The sequence below is a fragment of the Populus euphratica genome, unplaced genomic scaffold (genome assembly GCF_000495115.2).
Source record: "Populus euphratica unplaced genomic scaffold, PopEup_1.0 scaffold659.1, whole genome shotgun sequence".
Lineage (NCBI taxonomy): Eukaryota > Viridiplantae > Streptophyta > Magnoliopsida > Malpighiales > Salicaceae > Populus > Populus euphratica.
In genome coordinates, this window is record NW_011500533.1 from 96,365 (window position 1) to 104,764 (window position 8,400).

Here is an 8,400-nt window from a genome sequence, read left to right on the forward strand (position 1 = left end):
TCGTGCAAAACGACTGAAAGTCTGTCATCGATGTGCTAGATGAACTTGTAATGCACAATATCAGTTTTTAGAAATGCTATCTGTAAGCAGTGAAGATAAAATACAATTCATTAAGGATGACTTGAGTAAGGGGTCTTTAGATAATCTTCTATTGACTCTTAAGACGCATCCTAGTGGAGATGTGCATCGTGCCATTTATGATTTATAGACAATATTCCATAAAGAACATGCTCGATATAATCTTAGGAATCTGACTAAAAAAGACCCTGTTTGCCTTTTTTTAAGAAAATTGGATGGGAAGCCTATCCCTGACCCATAGAGGGCGTTTAAGTCGTTGTTGGAGGTAAAACCAAGGAAAGATGTGAGCCACAATCACAACTACGATTTGAGTCTTAGTTTATAAAAAATTATGTCTTTAGGTTTTATAAATATCATAATATTTGTGTTTTATTATTTTTTATATTTGTTCAAGTATGTTTCAGGTTTGTTAGTGTTCGGTGTTTCAGGTGATGTCTTCTATACTCTATCTTTCTATCTTAGGACATTGAGGACAATGTCTTGTTTTGGTTGGGGGGAGTGGGTAATAGTTGACAAAAAAAATTAATTAACTGTGTTTTCTATTTCATAAAGCATGTGCAAAATTGTTGTTACTAGTATGACAGAGTAAATGAGCTCTTTTGTTAAACTGACTGTTGAAACGCATTTTAATAATCATTCTTAACAAGGTCTATCATAATACTTCTTGAAATGTTCAGGTTTACAAACTCTCGCATTGTTATCACTTAAGTTTGCTCATATACTCATCTATCATGTATTCTTGAACCTTAATTTTCACACACACACTTTAACATATAATTGTGGGTTGCATATTGGATTATTACATTATTTATGTTCTTTTTTTAAAGGTAACAACTAAGGGAAAGATATAGTATATAATTTGAAAAAAAAACAAAAAAAAGAGAAAAAAAATAAAAATGATGATAATAAAAATATAGATAAGTTTGGTTTCGTAGCTTCCCTAATCTAAGCAATTAAGCCCGAAGGGGTGTCTTAACACCTAATACCCTAAAGTCAACTGACTTGGTAGCTATTGACCCAACACTTGTTTCATGGGTTGAGGAGAAAAGCTTAAAGGAATCAAACATTGCACTATCTACGTATCAGTATCTGTAACCCGAGTTACTAAGTTCGTAAGGGTGTCTCAACACCTAATGCTCTAGGACCAACTGGTCTGGAGTCATTAGCCGAAAACTCATTACATGGGTTAAAGATGCATTATATTTTAAGTTACGTGTATATATATTTAAAAAAAATAAAAAAAAAAAGAAAAAAAATCTCAACTCAAGGAAGTTAACCTTAAACATTAGAAGAAGAATTTTGTATTCTTTTAAGTAAAGCCCCATAACTATGTGTTGATGCATTGAGTATAAAAGAAAGGTTTATTAATATTTTGTTTAAGAGGTATTGAGTAGATACATAAATTTAATGGGAGTTTGTTTATTTGAATAGATTAATAGAAGTTGAATGATGAATACCTTACTTTGTGGAATTCGCAAATTATTTTTCTATTTTAATGATTTGATTACTAGGAACTAGTAATAAGCTGGTTGTTTCTATTTCATAAACCATTTGCAAACTGTTGTTACTAAGATGACAAAGTAAGGAGGAATTTTATTGACTCTTGAGACATATCTTGATTAACATTTTTCAATGGTTATTTGCAATATTCATAACAAGGTCTATCATATAATACTTCTTGAAACATTCAAGTGTACAAACTCTTGCATTGTTATCACTTAATTCTCCTCATATACTCATTTAACATGTATTCTTCAACCTTAATTTTCACACACGCACTTTAACATATGATTGTGAGTTATACATTGAATTATTATATTATTTATATTCTTTTATTAAAGGCAACAACTAAGGGAAAGTGATAGCATATAATTTGCAAAAAAGAAGAAAATGATAATAAAAATATAGATAAGTTTGGTTTTGTAGCCTTCCTAGCCTAAGCAATTAAGCCCGAAGGGTATTTTAACACCTAATACCCTAAAGTCAACTGACTTGGGAGCTATTAGCCCAACGCTTGTTACATGGGTTGAGGAGAAAAGTTTAAGGGAATAAAACATTGCATTATCTACGTATCAGTATCTGCAACCCGAGTTACTAAGCGCGTAAGAGTGTTTCAACACCTAATGCCCTAATACTAATTGACATGTGAGTCATTAGCCTAAAGTTCATTAAATGGGTTAAAGATGCATTGTGTTTTAAGTTACATGTATATATATTTTTTAAAGAAAAACAAAAAAAAAGAAAAAAAATCTCAACTCAAGGAAGTTAACCTTAAATAGAGAAAGTAGAGATTCATTAGGAAAAGAATAATTGATTGGTGTGATGTCGGGTGTCGAATCTGTTGTCACTTGTGATAAAAGATCCGCATCAACATTTTCGATGCCTTTTTCATCATCGATGTCTTCATGATTGGTCATGGCATGAGGAAATGGAAGTGCTGGCAGGGCATTAGTCTTTTCCTTACAATATTCAGATTCAACCCCTTCCTTACCCTTAGAAATTGACTCATCATCTTTCTTACAAGGTTTAAGAGTGGGTTTTTTAATAACCTTACCACTGTGAAGAGTGATGACTGATTTGACTTGATCTATGTGTTGACTTCCAGAACTACTTGTATTTGCATTGTATTGCCCCTTGGGATTTTGCTGTAGTTGAGATGGAAACTTACCTTTCTCTTGAAAATTGAGAGCAGATGTGAATTTTGCAAGAGTATCTTTAAAATCTGTTATATTTTGAGCAAGTTGAGTGTTGATTGTCTCTTGCTTTTCAATGAATGCATACAAAGTTTCCTCAAAATTTCTTGTAGGAGGTGGAGCATAAGGAGGTACATATCCATGATAATTTTGGAAATTATGGTGTGCTTGAAACTGTGGTTGTGAAGTTTTTGCATTGTCACTTTTCCAACTGAAATTTTGGTGATTTCTCCAACCAGGGTTGTATGTTTGCAAATATGGGTTATGATTGGGCCTTTCGAAACTGTTTAAAGCATGAGCTTGTTCATGGAGACATTCCTTAAAAGAAGGCAAGGTTGGACAGTTATTAATTGAGTGTTCAATTGTTTCACATATTTGACATACAATGTTTTCAATAGATTTACATTGACCACTCTTTTTCAATTCTAGTGCCTCGACTTTTTTAGCTAAAGATGCAAACTTAGCTTGGAGGTCACGATCTTCCCTAAGGTTGTACATACCTCTACTAGATGTATGAGGTTGAGTTTTACTAGGTGCCTTATAAGTACCCGCGGTGTCCCAATTTTGAGCATTTTCAGCTAACAAGTCTAAGTACTCCATTGCTTCATCAGGGTTTTTATCTTCAAAAGTTTCATTGCACATCAATTCAACCATTTGTCTATCTCTAGGTGTTAACCCTTCATAGAAATGTGAAACCAATCTCCATGTTTCAAAACCATGATGAGGGCAAGTACTAAGCAAGTCTCGATACCTATCCCAACATTGGTAAAATGTTTCTCCTGGTTTTTGAGTGAAAGTGGTGATTTGTCTTTTGAAAGAATTTATTCTATGAGATGGGAAAAACTTCTTTAAAAACTGTTGTTGCATTTCATCCCAAACATGAATGGATCCTAGTCTTAAATTTTGTAGCCATGTTTTAGCTTTATCTTTTAATGAAAAAGGAAAAAGCTTTAATCTAATGGTTTTTATGCTACAATTTAAATTATTATATGTGTTGCAAACCTCCTCAAATTCCCTTAAATGCAAGTATGGATTTTCCAATTCTAAGCCATGAAAAGAAGGTAAAAGTTGAATAATACCTGGTTTAAAATTAAAATGAGATGCATCGGGAGAAAAAACTATGCATGATGGTACACTTGTTCTTGTGGGATTCATGTGGTCTCTAAGTGTTCTACCACGGTTATTCTCATTATTCTCATTATGAAGTGATTGATTATCTTCTTCGGCCATATTTTCTGAAAATGATGAGGATACCCTACAAAGTCTACCACTTGATGTACGCGACCACACTCTCATGTACGTGTAGGAATAGAATAAAAGGAAAAGTAAAACAAAAGAAGAAGAAACAATAGAAAAGAAACAAAGTTATATACAAGAAAAGTGAAAAGAGAAAAAAAATAAATTTATAATTTATAGAAAACTTACCTCCCCGGCAATGGCGCCAAAAACTTGACACGACTAAAAGATTAATGTCTGCTCCCAAGTGTAGGAGTGTCGAAGTAATAAATAACCCGGCAAGACCGGGGTCTAACCACAGGGAGGTTAATTGTACAAATTATAAATAACAATAATATAATAACAATAACAATAACAATAACAATAACAACAATAATAATAGTAACAACAACAACAACAACAACAACAACAATAACAATAATAATACTAATAGTAGTAGTAGTAATACTAATACTAATAATAATAATAATAATAATAATAATAATAATAATAATAAAACAGAAGAAGAAGAAGATGAGAACTTTGAGATGGAATATTAACGTAAAGATTTAACAACGATAACAATAAATGTCAAGGTTAGAGGATCCACTAATGGTATGTCAAACAAGTATAGTATAAACTCTTATTATTCAATTGGAAACCACACACAAAGGAGGTTCCAATCAGATTATAGATTGTTAACATGATTACATTAGTCATCTTATTCGACTAATGCTACTACTTGTAAATTTCATCAAGCATTCATGATTATAACTTATGTTAACAACAAATCAAGTTCCTTTCATAGCTCAGGTGTCGGTTATACCATACAGTATGGGCTATGAAAGTGCCAAGCATTTGTTGTACCAAGTGTTATACAACATAAATCAAGATTAATCATTTAACAAGCAAAGTATTAAAGAGTGAACAAGATAACAAATACAAAACATGTTAGTATCAAACATTAAAGTCCATATTAAGTTTACACTATACTTATTCTTACACCATTAGTGTAACCTTTTCACCTTGACATAATTAACTTAGCTAGACATAATGAAAGAAAGCAAAATAGATAAACAAAATAAGAACATAAAAGTTAACTAAGTAAAGGAAAGGAAATGAAAGGCATAAACTTAATATTAATGAAAATAAAATAAGAATATAAATAAGATAAAATTTCATATTAATAAAATAAGAATGTAAGTGAAAGGAAATGAAAGGCATAAACTTCATATTAATAAAAGCAAAGCATAAACATTACAAAAAAACACAAAGAGAGAAAGCAAAAGCATGATCTTGATCTGGAGACCAAGATGCCTAAATGCATGACAAATGCCTCCTTTTATAGGTCAAAATTGGGAACTATTGATTTGATGATTAATTGATGAGTGGGTAACCAACTCTTGACTTGGTGACAATCCTTATCTTCTCTTATCTACCCAAAACGTCATTGATAACGTCAAAATTGGAGCCACGCAAAAACATGAATGTTGTAGGCAATTGTCTTAGCTTTCTTGTGTAAAACATTCAGCTCATTTGGACTTCTAGAACTCCAGATATGGCCAAAATACTGAACAGTGCTCGAGCTAGAAGACAGATTCGGGCTTCTTTGTTGTTGCTACAATTTGGACTTGATAATGGCCTTTTTAGATCTTGGGCTCCATATGAAAGTTGTAGGCCTATGTCTTACCTTTCCATCCATATAAATTGGACCTAAATCTGAGATATATAGCTCTAGATATGACCCAATTACCGAACAATGTTCCGGTTTGGATTGCGTAGACCTAAATCTAAGATCTATAGCTCCAGATATGACCCAATTACCGAACAGTGTTCCAGTTTGGATTGCACCGACATCTCTTTTCTAATTTTGGTCATCTCTTTGCCCTTGCAATTTAAGTTCTTAAAGTCATCAATCAATCCTTTCATTTATGTGATAGGCCTGCATTTAAAATGAACATTTACCATAAATTAAAGGTATCTTATATTATTAGATATATTATTATAAAACATGCTTTAGTTAAGGAGTTATTGATACTTCAAGTGCAAAATGATGATATAAAACCATGATAAAAATGCACTTTTAAGTACTAATCACACCCATTGATACTTCAAGTGCAAAATAATGATATAAAACCTTGATAAAAATGCACTTTTAAGTACTAATCACATACCATTAGTGTACATTTGTTGTTATCATTGTTTAATCCTGACATTGATATTTCATCTCAAAGTTCTCATCAACTTCTTGTTCTTCTTCTTCATCTTCTTTATTATTAGTATTATTGTTACCACCACCACAACTATTATTGTTACTATTATTATTATTATTACTATTATTAGTAGTATTATTAGTATTATTATTGTTGTTTATAATTTATACAATTAATCTCCTTGTGGTTGGACCTCGGTCTTGCCGGGTTATTTATTATTTCAACACTCCTGCACTTTGAAGAAGATATAAATCTTTTGATCATGTCAAGTTTTTGGCGCCGTTGCTGGGGAGGTAAATTCTTGTACAAATTATAGTATTTATTTTATTTTATCTTTTCACTTTTCTTGTATCTAACTTTGTTTCTTGTGTTTTGTTTCTTCTTCTTTTATTTTCTTCTTCCTTTTATTATATTCTTCTACGTGCATGAATGTGTGGTCACGTACATTAAGTGGTAGACTTTGTAGGGTATCCTCATCATTTTCAGAAAATATAGCCGAAGAAGAAAGTCAATCACTTCATAATGAGTGTTATAATGTCGCGGTCGCACAAATTAATTACCCTAGCTTAAAACACAACATACAAGATAGTATAGAGCAAGCAAGGGGTCGATCCCACGAGGAAGATTTTATTTAGATTTTTATGCTATACGTTATGCAATTTGGGGGGGGTTTTGATTTGTGATGATCTACAATATAAAAGAAATTAAACTAGTAAACAAAATCAATTGAAACCAAAATTTATCAAGAAAACAAACCTTGGTTACAAACACACATCCACCAATGAAAATTAGAACCGATCCTTGAAATGAAAATTACAATTTATGTTCTGAAATTTTATCTTTTCTTAATGTTGATTAATTAACAGATCCGTCGTATAACTAATCCTAACTAACAAACAATCAAAGTGTCCGTACTAATAATTCAATTTAATGACAGCTTTAAGAACTAGATAATTTCATCAAGATGAACATACAAGCGGTTCACAGCTTGTGTCACTTTGTTCAAATGTTCTCCCTAAGTTCAATAATGTAGTTCCGCCACAATTATCAAGCTTAGTTGCTTTACAAGTTTGTATATCACAACTTCGGTTTTAATATTAAACTTAGCAATAGATTATTCACAATAATAACTTCGAGTCCGCTCTAGTAATCATCAACAACAATCATAGAAAATATGCATAGGAAAACAATCATACTCATTCATAATATAAATTGAAAATAAAAGGAAGAATAAATCTCACGGTTTTTGAAATTCAATGGTTTGTTGTGTCCTTGCAACCAAGAAAAGAGCTTAACCTTGCATAACTATTGAATAACTACTTCTAAAGAATGAAGAGAGTATGATTTTTGGGTTTGTAGATGAGAGAATTTGTGTTTATTCTCTGCTGGTTGCTACCTCCTTCTACTCTCTCTCTTTTCTGCTAGCTGCCAGCCCCTTCTCTCTTTCTTTTATATGCTAAGAAACCCCTTCTCTCTCTATTTTACAAAATAGTCCTCTCTTAAATTGATAGTTTACATTCAAGTACTTCAATATCTATTTTCCCTAAAAAGAAGAAATAGCCTTGCATGAAATCTTCAAGCTCTCACTTAGAGGAGCTAAATTTCTGATATAAAAACTTCGATATCAGTTTAGAAGCTTTGGAATGTAATTTGAACTCATTTCTTCACGAAACCTGTTTGCTAGTATAATTCAGTTGTTATTTTTGAAAAATTATATCTCCCTCATATGACATCTTTTTTGTCTAAATGTTTGATCTTTTGTATCCCTTTAAGTCAGGAATCCAATAAAATTAAGTTTGCATCAATTGGACTTCTATAGCTCCAGATATTGAATTTTGAATGGACAAAGGTCAATAGTGGCAGAATGCGAGATTTGACTTTGAAGGATGTGATTTTCATGAGCTTTCCCCTTTTATTTTTCTTGCATTACATTTTTAAAAAGGTATGGATATTAGCTTTTTAGTGCCACTAGAATCACTTCATTTTGATCTCTAGAATTCATGCTCTGCACAAAAGATCGACTAAACATCAAATTTACCAATTACCTCCTTTTTGCATCTTTCATCCAAAAGTGCCTTCAAAACATAAAACAAAGAATATCAAGGCATTTTACATATAAAACATGGATAAAATATTAGGTAGATGTGGGTGAAACTATCGAATAATATGGTTACATCAATGAGAATAATGAGAATGACCGT